Raw genomic sequence first — 14142 nt, forward strand, 5'->3', positions numbered from 1 at the left:
CTTATTTTCAAATGTGATTCAGACCTAAAATTTTATAGCAAATCGTGTGGTGTTCTTGTAAAAGGATAGGTTTCTGTCAAATGGAGATAAAGTGTATTCTCGGTCTTTGTGTCTGCAGGGATTAGGACAATAATTGCATCTAATTTCTGGTGATGCTTTCTCCTCCCTGTGGTCACTGATGTATTATTTTGCTGAAAATGTGTGGGGAGGAGTTGAAGTGTCTGCAGTGGATTTATTAAATCTCAATGTAGTTCCTATTACTTTACATTTCATCTCTAGAATTGTCGGAATGAGAGTTTTTTCCGTAATTGTTTTCCTCTAAATATAGAGGGGAAAAAAAATTTTGTAAGTTGATAATTTTATTTAGGGATATGCACATACATAATGCTAATATTGATCTTCCCGCACTCGTCCCGAAAAGGGGGAAGGAAATTTTGTCACAATGAATAGTACAGTTCTGTAGAAAAGATATTTATTTTTTTTTTTAGTGTCCAGTTCATGAAATATGAAACCTTGATTCCATTGAACCACATGGAGTATAAATCGTGCCAGACTAAAATTGTAATGAGCTGGTAAGCAGTATCTACTTTCTCTCGGACTTCTTAAGACCGTTTAATAAGTTTCAATGATGAAAATCTCCCTAATTGACTGTATCTAAAGTGGTGCAAGCAATGTGAATGTTCCTGATTGGCATTTTTCCTTGTAATGAGGTGATTTATTGTTTGTTCTTGCGTGTTCAATGAATATTCACCAATTTTGTTGCTAAACATATTGATGAGCTTTGCATTTATTTATCAGATCTTATAATTGTGTTTAGGTCTCTCTAATCTTCCTCTCAATAGCAATTATTGTTAATCTATCAAAACTATCACCCTCTTGCTCCCCTCCTGCTTCCTAAAGTAGAGTAAGCTTATCAAAGATTTTTTTTTTTTTCCCTCACTTGGTCTCTGAGTAGTTACTTACTTTGCCTCTTAGGTCCTTTTTGTAAATGGGTTTATGTAATTGTAAATGAGTTAAATTGACAAATGAATAGATCAGAACTGTTCTGTGCTTTTTTTGGTCAGCTGCTGCTTCCATTTTCCTTCGAATAGGAAGGTATGACTGTTCTAGCTTAGACCGTTGTGCTATTTTAAAAAATAATAATGGCAATGTAGCCTGTATTTTAACTAAAATGGTTTGTGTTCACTTTCTGTCTGGATCTATTGGGTAGCTGGCTTTGCTAGTTCATTATCATGGTGAATGAAGTAACATCTGTGGGGAACCCAGGGAAGTGGCGTGGGAGAAGGTGCAGTACTAAAGACCATCTCACTCATAAAGGCAAACTTTTGGTAGGGAAACTGTTTCTGCAGATTCCTCTGGCTATAAAATAAGGCTTCTGAGGTGCATTTACTCCCCCCGCCCCCTCCCCCGCACTGGTTTTAAAACCTAGGTTTAATGGGAGTTGAAATGGGATGCTGGAAAGTGGCATGGTTGACTGGTGGGCTAATATTGACATTAACGAATGCAGATTTCGAAACTAGAACGTTTAAATGTGAGATAATAAGTTGAATTATCTGTAGTGAATCCTTTCAGCTAGCTGCTAACCAAGAGAGGAAGCTGCATGGATTTTATTCACATACAAATGGATGTGTTCTTTAAAGATAATGCAGCCTTTGACTTCAGTAATTTTTCAGTGTTTATCCTTTGTGGAGTTATTTTAAATACAAAGATAGCGTTTTCTATCTGAGGATGTCCCCGAGATGCAAACGGTGAGGGCTGGGAGAATGCATGTTAGGATATCCAATACGTTTGCTCAGTTCCCGCAGTGTTTTGTAGGAGTCTGCGATGGGATGTGGACTAGGCTGACTTTTGGCCTGAGCTGGTGCAGCCTCTGTTATGTCCTTACAGTGATGGTCTTGGGATCTACAGAGGACTTCAGAATATATCTTAGTGCATTTAGGTAAACAGGAACAGTCATGTCTCTTCCTCAGCTGAAAAAAAAAAAAAAATTAGGGAAAGTGCTTCACAGAATTATCCTTCTAATTGCTTTGAAAGCAAATCTCTAGGCTAAGTCTGCGGAACGTCAACTTTTATAGTTATGCTTCCTTTCTCTTTTTATATTTTTCGTTATTCGGTGTCAACAAACTCCTTAAAATCAACCACAAAAACCAAATTGACAATTTTTTTTTTCTTTCCCTTTCTTCTCTATCTTTAAACACCCTACGCTTCAAAAGCACAAGTATTATTTCTGTTTTCCTTAACTTTAAAAGCAGAATAATCAGCAGCCTGTACTGGATATATTACAGAATTGAAGCTTAGTATTTCTTGACTTGTTTAGGTCTTGAAATTGGCATTTTCATCTAGTATTCAATCTAGTATTTTTTGTGGAAAACCCGCAGTTATTTTTAATCCTGATAACTCCAGATTCAGCAGATGTAAGAGCCATCATTTTTCTGTACTGAGAGTAGTAATGATAATTTACATAGCGTTTATTGCTTTTCTACCGTGTTAGCACATTGGAGACTTAATCCTAAGGGTACTTGGCTTTATGGGTTAAATATGAAGAACATGGGGAATTTTAAGGAAGAAATACAACTTGTATCTGTGGTAGGTAGTTAGAGGATGTTTCGTTGTCTTTAGTAATAATAATAATAACAACTTTTTCCACTCTAAAGACTTATAACTATTTTGCCTGCAACTTTTTGACTATAATATTTGAAATTCTTAATTTGTACGTAGACTAGTTTGCGCATAGTTAGATAACTTATTTCGCAAAGTACCTAATCGGCTTGTCACTAGCTAGAAAGTGCTTGTTGCTTATCACCACCGCATCTTTCCTCTGCCATTAGTCTTTTAATTTGCTTGCTCTTCAGTTGCTGTGAAGAGGCGGATGAGAAACTGAATTCTATTTTTTAGTTTCCCAGCCTGCTGATCAGGAAGGTAACCTTTCTTATTAATACTAAAGGTGCCAATAAGGAATAGGTCCTTTAGAATAGCAAAAGGGCATATCCACGACAACTGCCTGTGTGGGGCTTTTTTGGGTGATTTTTTTTTTTGTTGTTGTTGTTTGGGTTTTTTTTAAGTTTTGGGAGATGAAGTAGCCAGAGTGTGCTCATGCCCAGAATGTTTTTCAACTAGATGCTCTATGTGGCCTCTAGATCAACTTAACTGGTCTTTCTGTGCTTGTCTGGAGCAACTTATTCATGAGAACTCTGCAGATTTGTTGATTTAGTTAAAGGTCACTTAGCTTCCTCTAAAATTCTTTGATGTTATATACCCTCATTTTAACTGTCTGTTCCATAATAAAAAAGTAAGGTAAAGTATGGTTGTATTCCTTGATGGAGCAATTAAAAAAAAAAAATAAAATTCCTTTCATTATTCTTAAGGGGATTCTTCAAAATTATTTCAGTATCTTTGATTGAGATCTCATTGTTTTCCTGTTCAAGCAGTTAAATTTCTGATTACCAAAGAGTGCTTGAGTGCACTTATAACAATTTAATTTCTGCCCTTTTATTCCTGTTCATTCCAGTGTGTTTTCTCTCATTTATGGAACCAAAGAATCTCTGATTTTTATTGTATTTACTATGCATTTTAAATGTTTGTTGAATTAATTTCTTTTTATTTAATAGGACATGCTCCTGCCCCTTCCCAGTCTTCCTTTAGCATCTAATTTGCTGTGAAGTCTTGATGCTGTTCCCATAGCTAGCAGTTCATAAGCTTCTTTTAAAAATAAAACTTGTTTTCAGTGTAGGACTTCAGTCGTCTTTTCTGTACTTTCAGTGATTGAAAATACAGTGCCTGGATTTTAACCTGGTGTTTGAAATAACTTAGAAAATTGAAGAAGAAATTCTATTTTAGCAGTACCCATAGTTCGGTTGTCTGCCTGGATTGCTGGGTAATTCTTCAGCGGTAGCACAGCACTTCAGGGCTTTGAGGGATTAGTCTCTATGTGGTGATTCCACAGTGAAGAGTGCTCAGCTATCGATGGCTTTGTAAAATGTCTTTCTAGAATCCCTGTTTACAGAGAGCAAAAAGATCTGGATGCCATTTAAGTGCTTTAAATTTTCAGGGAGAAAATCCAGTAATACCCTAAACCTTTGTTGCCCTTTTGGCTTTTTGTCCCCTTTCAAATTGTAATTTGTTGCCAGCATTCCACCAGAGGCAAAGCAACCTCGGATTTCTAAAGTGATTTACCTGTGTGTGTTGTTACCATCGTCATTGCTATATCAACTTTCAACATAAAATCTCATCATTTGAGAAATATGCAGTTGAATGTGCAGGTAAGGCGGGGGGAAGAGGAGTGGTGGTACGCTAATTCTACAGCACTGCGTACGTATCCCTAGGAAAGGAGGGGTCTTTCCAGTAATGTAGATTTCTGAATTACCTGAGCACGAAACAGGGAACAAATAGTCTTAGCATTCACTTTGAACAAAAGGGCAATTTTGTTGGTGTCTGTGCTTCTTCAAGTCCCCGCTTCTCTAGATGCTACCTGCTCTATAGAGTAGAACTTGCTTTACGCTCATGAAGAACAAAAAAAAAGAGTGGAACTACTGTTCAGTAAAGTTATATCTTGTCATGTGCATCCTTTAAATATCGTGCTTTCCATCTAATGTTCTGGGGAAGGGCTGAGAGAGTTGGGACTGTTTATCCTAGAGAAAAGAAGGCTGGGGAGGGATCTTACCAATGTATATAAATACCCGAAGGGTAAAGTGTAAAGAAGACAGAGCCAGGCTTTTTTCTTTGGTGCCCAGGGACAGGACTAGAGGCAATGGGCACAAACTGAGACTCAGGAGGTTCTGTCTGAACATCAGGAAACACTTTTTCACTGTAAAGATGTCCAAGCACTGGCAAGGGTTGCCTGGAGAGGTTGCGGAGTCTCCCTCTTTTGAAATACTCAAAATCTGTCTGGATGTGGCCCTGGGCCACTGGCTCTAGGTGGCCCTGCTTGAGCAGGGGGTTGGACTAGGTGACCTCTAGAGCTCCCTTCCAGCCTCAGCCATTCTGTGATCCTGTGAAATAGCTCCAGAGTTGTAAACTGAACCTACGACCAGACTAGATAAGAAATGCAGACTGTTTTCTTCTTGTTCAGACTTGAAGTCAGTATTCTGATTGCCTGTATTGTACCATGAAATGCTAAATTCAAGTTAATGTTGACAACTTTTCTTCCTGCCTTTCTCTTACGATTACAGAAAGTATCACGCAACAAATTATTCTGAAGAGTTTTTGTTTGGTTGGTTGGTTTTTTTAAAGGATCATACTATGTAAGTTATTTGCATTTCTCCCTGGGCAGCATCTTCTCATTCTATACAACGTACATGAGCTACATGCTCTGGTATGTACAACACTATTTAGTATATGAGCAGCCTGATCCTGGACTAATGGGTTCTTATGGCTTACCCTGTAATGCTATTTTCTTTAATAGATCTCTTAACTTTAAAGAGATTCAGATGGACAAAATAATTTGCAATAAAGTTGACAGGGAACAGTTGATTATGTAGCACTGTTTGGATCAATGTTCAACTTCACAAATAGTGCTTGGGAGTACCCAAACGTGAATGTAACTAAAGAGAGAGAGACCTTGCTTCCATGTTTTCAAAGATGCTTTGGACTCTAGCCTTAGAAAACAACAGAAAAATGACATTTGGGGGGAAAAAGGATAAATTACTTGTATCTTTCTGTACTATTGAACCTTTGCTTTTATAGAGAAATGCCCTTGTTTCAAATATCTAGATAGTTTAAATAAGGCTGCCTGCTGATTTTAGCAGAGACTAAAAGAAATGAAAGGAGAAGAATGGGATCAAAAGTTACTTTATTTTTTAAAATAAGCACAATGTTAATAATGTATCGAAGAAGTCAATATTATTTGTAGCAAGGGAGAGGTACACAAAGTATATAATAGTTCTTGAATGGCTTTCAGTAGTTAATTCATAGTTCTCCACTGTAAATTCAGCCTGGCTGCTGAGTGCTGTCAGATGAGTATTGCAGCAAGCTGAATTTAATAAAAAAATCTTGGGGGATATGTGGAAGAATTTCTGAAGCTCAGAATGGCAATATAAGTAGCAATTAGTTTAAAAGGCTGTCATAGCTAAGTTTAGGATTACCTAAAACTGAAAAATATTTGAAAATGGGAGGCTGAATGATTATATTAATGTCTTACATGCCTTGCTAATCTGTAGCTGTGAGATATGTTCCTGGATTTAGGAGTTTTTATTTGTGAAATAATAATTGTGCATAGAATGAACTTGAAGTATCTACTTAAAAATCATAAACTTAGCACTCTAAAAGGTACGGTCGTATCCAGTTCCCAGGAATCTGAAGGTTCTGAATACTGAAAAAATACACAGGCATTTAGAATTAGGGGATTGATCATCTTATTGAATTGATATATCTGTGCAGAATTATGTTAGTCTTTAACTTTTTTGGCAACATTTTAATATTTTACAAAGGATTTTCCCTATCTTTTAACCAAGAAGTTTTGCAATATTTTTGCTAGGTCACTCTGAAGTGTTTTCTGCTGAGAATAAATGGAACTTTTTTAGCCTTTCTGTATAACAAGTACTCTTGGAATCATCCTGGTTGTCCTATATTATGCCCTCCTGGGACTAATATCCTTTCAGTTTAAAGGTGACCTGAGCAAAATGTACTTTGAGGTTTTTAACTGATGCTTTTGTTATAGTGTCTTTTTGCTTAACTCATAATTCATCCTTTTGATATCTCTCATTATGTTTTTAATTACTTCCATGCTTGTAAAAAAAATTTTTTTTTAAAAAAATAATAAAATAAAACAGTAGGGGAAAAGCCTATAGTTGTATAAGGCATCTTACTTAGGCTTATTTCTCTAAACTCTTAAATGGTTTAACTTGTGTTTATTTAATGCAGTACGGTAGGGATTCTCTTCCCTGAAGTAAACTGTGTGCTTGTTCACAGTACTAGAGTCCTATTCTCTCCCCTTTACAGACTTCATTTGAATTAGGTGAACTTTATGAATGCTTACATTCATTAAAAAAATAAAATTTTTGACAAATTATGAAAATTTTGAAAAGTATCACTACAAAAAAGTATTAACTTCTTGTATTTTGAAAGAAATTTTCAGTTTTGGATTGTACTCCATGGAAATTAAGGATATTTTTTACATCATCTGAACAAAATACGTCCATGTAAACCGTTACACCAGTTACCTTCTATCTTGCATTTTCTACAGTGGAAAAAATATTAATGGTATTTATTTCTTGTATAATAATCCGAAAATGACAGTTCTGTGTAATAGGAAATCAACCAGATTTTTCTTAAATTGCTAATAGAGCAACTTACGGGCTAAAATGAAAAAACTCAGTACTTTTAGTTCTCTGTTCATTTATCTACTCAGCCTTAAAAGGACATTTTTAGGTTTAATACCACAAAATGTAGGCTATTTTGCATGAAGATGAAAATCGGTGTCTGATTCCAAGAAGCAAATCCTCAGTCACAGCTAAATGACTTCAAGTCAATGGAGCATATTATCAAGTCAGTCATACTGTGCCAGCTTACATGGCTTCTCAATTATGCTCAGGCAATGGCTCTTTGTAAATAAATAAAATTATCTGAAAGGGAAAAAAGTATCCTAACAAATTTCTGTATATATTAGTAGTTTAGTAATATTTGCATTAACTCATGATCTTCTCTCTCTATTTTTTTATTTTTTATTTTTAAGTTAAAAACCAGCCTTTGAAATGTCATGGAAAGCTGCAAAGGAGAGGAGGACAGGGAGGGAAACATTTGCAGTACTGATGCAGCCATTCTCAATAGAAGAATTAGTTTATGACTTTACGACTTACAGAACAGATTGTACTGTGCTTCTCATGCCTCCAGAATTTCATGTAAACGTTGCTAATTTCTGCTGCAGAATAGTGTATTGCTCACTGGAATACCCAGATACTTAATCCTGGAGTTCTCCATTGGACCTAGGGTTTCCTGTGTTGTGAATCAAGAAATTGCATTTAACAAAGTTTGTAAGTTTGACGTGACCCATGGTTTCTATTCCTGATTATAGACAAGTTCTAAATAGGGAATAAATATTTTGGATAAAGCTGATGGTGCTGCATGCCTTACTTAGAAGAGGAATAAAATTTGATAAAAGTGAAATATATTTGAATTTTTTGCCAGGTTACAGAATAGCCTAGAAAGTATTGGAGAGAAGAATGAAGATCTGGACAGATCAAAGAAATTAGTCTTCTTTAGCACCTTCAAGTCCATAAGCCATGTGAGGCCTTCTTTAGAAGGCATGGGCAGGAAAGGAGTCATCTGTCTTCTCCCTTTTTAGTGTGTACAGAGTGACATAAGTACATAAAATTACATGAGTATATGCAAACGCTATTTGGCAAGGTTTATGAATGATAAAAGTATTTTTGATATGTTCAAGGATACTGATATCTTGTTAATGTAAGCTACATTTATATGCCGGCATCAGGTGAACAAGGGACAACAGAGGAATGAATGACTGTAAATTTAAATAGGCTGTAACGACACTTTGAATGTTAATTCCACTGTCTTTCTGCCATTAGCGTAATGGAGTCAGTAATTACATATCTGTGAATGTTTATCAGGCACATTTTCAGAGGGGTTAACTATTCTTACAACATACTGCTGAAATGCATTTATTAGTACAATTAGTTTCTCTATACTATTGTTCTTCGTCTAACTAAAAAAGACCGACAAAACAAATTTAATTTAAGTTACATACATCAGATTAAGAGATTTATGAGGTACCTTACATGCCTTATCAGTGCAACCTTGGTGATTAGGTTTTTTGTTTTGTTTTTTTTACAATGAGTGTTGTCCTGAAATAGTTACCTACAAAGCTAACTTTTCGTGGGGATTCGATACACCTAAGGGAACAAAGCAGAGTCTTCATCAAGGGAGGTCATTCAGTCTACAGCAGCTGGCTTTTGGTAAGATACACGTGAAGGAGACACGAAAGTCAAGCCACCTCTTTTTTTTTTTTTAATTTGCAACATGATAATTTGAAAAACAGTCAACAAAATCTACAGTTACTTTCTCTCCAGTAGCGAATACAGTATCAAATAATTAATTAGAAATTCCTTGCTTTATTTCTTTCACTGCAGAAACTGTGAAATTTGAGCTACTGTACCGAATTTGAATTTTTTATCAGGAAAAGGGAATGGCTAAAGGCAAAGTAAATGAAAGGAGATCTAAAGAAGAAACTTAATTCAAAATACATATTCAGTAATGTAAACCCTTCAGAAATAGGTTTATGTGATAAAGACAACCTGATAAAACTTCCCTTTGCCGTTCTCCGCTCTGGCTATTTTACTGTGGTGTATGTTTCCCAGATCAACAAATCTGAATCAACAAGTACTTAAATCTTAATTTATTTTTTTTTATTTTAATAATAAGAGGTTTGTCTTGAAAATGTCAGTGTCATCCATTGGACAGACAGAACAAGCAGTGTTTAGGAAAATTGGGATGGGTTTTTGTTTTGGGGTTATTTGAGTTTTTTGTTTTGTTTTGTTGTTTTTTTTTTTCTCTCCCAGAGAGATATGGTTTTATTTGGGCCAAAAGAAATTTAGAAAATCTGGCCAAGGAAGATTAACAGTCAAGTGAGGCAAAATGTGTGTACACAGGGTGGTTGTTGTTTATACTTTGTCTTGTAGGCACTGTGTCTTGGGAGAGCGAATAAATAAAGCTATGTTTTGAGTAGCTAATCTGCTAGTCGCAGAGTACGAAAGGGAAGGCTTGTAGATGCCAAGCTCTATTGGGTTAAGAAGCGGAGAGGAGATACGGGGGATCACTGGGAAGCAATCCCTGCTGGGGAATTGCTTCAGGTGCAGATGCCAGAAGCCGGACCTGCCAGCATCTTCTGCTTCAGAACTTGTCACGGTTTGCCTGCGTTTTTGACAGGTGGCATAGTTGTTTCATCACATCGCTGGAAACTGAGATCTATAATAGATGAACTTTAACTTTATTCTTTTGCTTTGTTCTTGATTCAATGACATGGACAACTGCAAATGGAAAAATCTTTTGCTAGGCGTAGGCACACAGGCAGAATTATTTAGAATTGCTGTCCCAAGCTGCTTATATCAGTGGGGACCGCGCATTGGCTTAAGGGTATCGAGGCCAAAATACCAATGATTCTGCCCCTATTCCAGCAGCAAAAGTAATTTTCATAGGTGATCTCTTTATGGAGAATTCCCAGTCCTAAATAAAGAACTGCTTTCCTTGTTGCATCAGAAAATTCCTGAATTCTGGATTTTCTCAGTTATGCTTCCAGATGTTATTTAGTTTTGAAAAAAATGCTATTGTGCCATGTATTTTCACTTGTTACAAAATAGTGTAGGAAAAGCAAGTAGTATTATAGTTGTGTTTGGCTTACAGATACTAGCAGTCATGTTTCCATATGTAGATCATACATGGTTATTTATTCTGCTTGGGGCATCAGCTAATAAAAATAAGTAAACGATACATGGCTGCCTCTTTGCCCATTGATTTAAATGTTCTCTATGCTTTTATCAGTAGACTGTTATCTGTTGACCCTTTTGTGGTTATTTGCACCAACAAAACTGCAATTTTCTTCACAAAGGAAGAGTTTCCATTCTCAGATTTATGCTCATGGGTTGGGTTTTGGGGTTTGTTTTTTTTTTTTTTCAGTGTTTCAACTAAACCAGTCCCCTTGAGTTACCAGCATAAAGCTAGTAAATGCACAGAGGAATTCTGTAAATAAACAGGTTTAAACAAATGTAGGGTCTTTACCTGTATAGACTTGAAAAGGAGCAGAAAATTAGCAGTCTACAGCAAAAATGAGATAGTGTGTCTCATTTTCTGGATATGAGTAACAATTGTTCATGTCTCTCAGTTATCACACGATGTCTTTTGTCTAGTGAGTCTGGTTTAGCCATCCTCTCCTACTTCCACATTTTCTCTGGCAGAAAAGTTTCCCCGGGGGTGGAAAGAGGCGAGTTAATAATAAATAATAAATAAATAATAAATTTTTTGTGAATGTCCAGAATCCTAATGGGGATTCACTTTGGTGACAGTTTTATGTATGGTTTTCATAGCTGGATGGTAAATGGTAAAAGAAAAATATTGGAGGACGTGTTCATTTTCAGTACCTTCATGGCAAGAATAATTTGGGATACATCATTGTCTTTTCTAACAACACTTTCCTGGGTATTAATAGATTATTATTTTTATTATTGTTCCATTAGGGTAATAGGGAACTTGTGCCTTTTATTTCTAAATGCTTTCTGTCAATTTTTCTTCGTTTTTCAACACTGTTCTTGTACACAGGAGAAAATTTTTGACTGGAGGTAGAGTTCATACTCACACCTTTATTCAACAGTCTGTTTTTCTTTCTTATACAGTTTCATCTTACAAAATTTTCATTTTCTTATAAAAATATCAAAGTTGCATTCTGAATTAGGAAATCCATAAGACCAGTCTGCTACCTTGAACATTTTTTTACAATATCCTTCCTCCCCTCCCTGCCCCCGGCCGGTCTTTTAACAGACTGGTCAGTTTTCTGAGTGTAGTGTCTGAAAAGTGGGTGTCTTTTTGAGTAGACAGTTGGAATGTTGAAATGTGCCATATTTCCTGAACACAGGTACTCAACTTGAAAGCACAGCTAAAATGGAAACTCATTTAACACTAGATTTATTTCTTGGATTTCACTATTAAATGAGGTGAGAAAAAGGTTGATAACTTACTTGGCAGCATTATGACAAAACAATATCAGACCTTCATCTATCTGTAAAGTGTTAGAAATCAGAAAGCCATAAAATACAGGATATTCCACCGAGTTCATTGTGAATTCTAGAGCTGTCAGTCCCAAGGTCTCATCTATCAATTACTCTGCAAGAGGAGACTTTCTGGAATAAAGTGGACTAAAAAGTGGCAGGATATCTAAGTGCAGTCAGTTACCTAAGAGAAATCTGGCCTTTAGCAGAACATTTCATGATGTACGTGATTATCTGCAATCTATTCAATGATAACTTTGTATTTGAAAAAAGTAGATTTTTTCAGAATCCAGTGAAGTGAGTAATAAAATTGTACCTAGTGAATTTATACTCCTGAAGTGTTAGCTGGATTACCTTGTGCAGCAAACATATTACTAGCTTTTTACCTAGTGCGTTTAGAAAAAGCAAAACAAAAGACAAAAGTGATTGAGAACATTATGGTGAACTTCACAGTATTGCACAAGAGCTATATGAAGGCGACGTTGTACATGGCTCAATCCGAAGGAATTGAGGGAATTTTGCTTTAATATCCTTAATGATAACTTCATGGGTTTCTGGTTTTTTTCTCCTCCGAATAAAGCCTATTCAGAAAAGTCTTTGGATTTCTGTACCAAGTAGGATATTATGCATCCTTCCTGTGTTAATCTGAAAGTTGGGTCTTTTTATTAGTTCTCTTTGGCTTATCTTTTTACTTCTGTTATTAAAGCTTTTGGAAGTAGAAGTACACATCCTTTTTAGCTCCTTGTGTTTCATTGCGCATTACCAACTGGAGTGCCTCATGCAAAACTAGTGAATCTTTTGAAATTAACAGAAAGATTTAATCCAGGCACTGCTAATCCAAGGAAATCTTACAAATGAGTAGGCTTCATTTTTGTGTCATCTGCTTTATTATTCTTTTTAAAGAAAAGAACTTAAGTAATATCTTTTTGCAGCAAAACTACCAAACCCATGTCTTTTAGCAGAAGAAAAATTGATTCGTTGGTATTGTCTTGATAAACAGAGTTGTAATCTCTCCACCACATTTTTAATTACAAATCCCAGCTAAATTCTGAGAATAGGAATGAAAACCTAAACGATTTTTTTTCTATAAAGGCTTTATAGGGTCAAATAATGTGGCTGTCTCAGAGCTGTTCATGATTTATGCCGATCAAACCTTCTTTTGGACTCAAAACTTCTGGTGACCAGCGGTGGCTTATAAGGAGCTCCAAGGGGCATCTTCTGCTAATTTTTAAGATGGAAGATCTGACAGGCAAATGTAACTTTCCTTTATCCTTGTAGTTCACTCCTCCTTCCCCTCATATATCTCTTTACTCTTATTTATAGCCTTACTGATTTGTCAGAATGTTATTCAATGAGCTAATTTTTCTATTTCGTTCTGTATTTTTAAAAAGTCCTAGAAAAGCCACCTTGTCTCCTTGCTCAGGTGTTCCTGCACAATATTTGAGTTTTATCCTTGCCTTGCTTGTCATTGTGTTCTCTTTTCTTAGTGTGTCCCCATTTCAATGTGTTTTGTTAAGCTAGTTTGTTCTTCCTTTCCACAGTGGACCCTCATGAGTTTGTGTATCCTTTCACCAACTCACGTGTATTTTATCAGAGGTCTCACACCTTCCAGTTTTCTGAACTTAGTTTTTCTGTTGTTTGCTGAAGAGAAGGCTCCAGGTAGACTTTACTGCTGCCCTTCACTACTTAAAGGGGTTTATAAGAAAGATGGGGACAGACTTTTTAGCAGGGCCTGCTGTGATAGGACAAGGGGTAATGGTTTTAAACTAAAAGAGGGTAGATTCAGACTAGACAGAAGGAAGAAATTTTTTCGAATGAGGGTGGTGAGACACTGGCCCAGGTTGCCCAGAGAGGTGGTAGATGCCCCATCCCTGGAAGCATTCAAGGTCAGGTTGGACGGGGCTCTGAGCAACCTGATCTAGTTGAAGATGTCCCTGCTCATTGCAGGGGGGGTTGGACTAGATGACCTTTAAACCATTCCATGATTCTATGATTGGTGCCCCTTCTTCACTTTCTGTCTCTGTTTCTGCCTCTCCCCTTCTATATTCTTTTCACCTTCTGTCAGCACTCAGGTTCTGTGCAAATCATAATATTCCAGTTTTTGTCACTCTTTTTTTTAGCTCTTATTTGATATAGGCAGCTTCCAGAGTGTCCTTGAGCAGGGAATGGAAGATTTAAGCCAAGATGGATTGTTGTGTTGACCTAGAGCATGGTCAGTGCAACCTCACTGAAACTAGGTAACTTGAGAGACTAAAAAGTCTCTGCTGAGCACATATGGCATTAGGCTTACTTGATTAAAAAAAAATAATAATGTAAATAGCTTTTCATAGGAATAGTTAGATGAATGTATTTAACTTGAGGGCTGTCTCATAGCCTGCTTTTAAATCATTCATGTGATGGAATGCTCTCAGGCAAAAGAAAAGCCACAGACATG

The 14142-nt window shown here is 36.3% G+C and overlaps 1 protein-coding gene across 1 annotated transcript in view; it reads left to right on the forward strand.

Annotated features, from left to right (window-relative positions):
* Positions 1–14142, forward strand: part of TUSC3 (tumor suppressor candidate 3) — a 132460-nt gene that overhangs the window by 32955 nt on the left and 85363 nt on the right. The window lies entirely within an intron of this gene.

The sequence above is a fragment of the Larus michahellis genome, chromosome 5 (assembly GCF_964199755.1).
Source record: "Larus michahellis chromosome 5, bLarMic1.1, whole genome shotgun sequence".
Classification (NCBI taxonomy): domain Eukaryota; kingdom Metazoa; phylum Chordata; class Aves; order Charadriiformes; family Laridae; genus Larus; species Larus michahellis.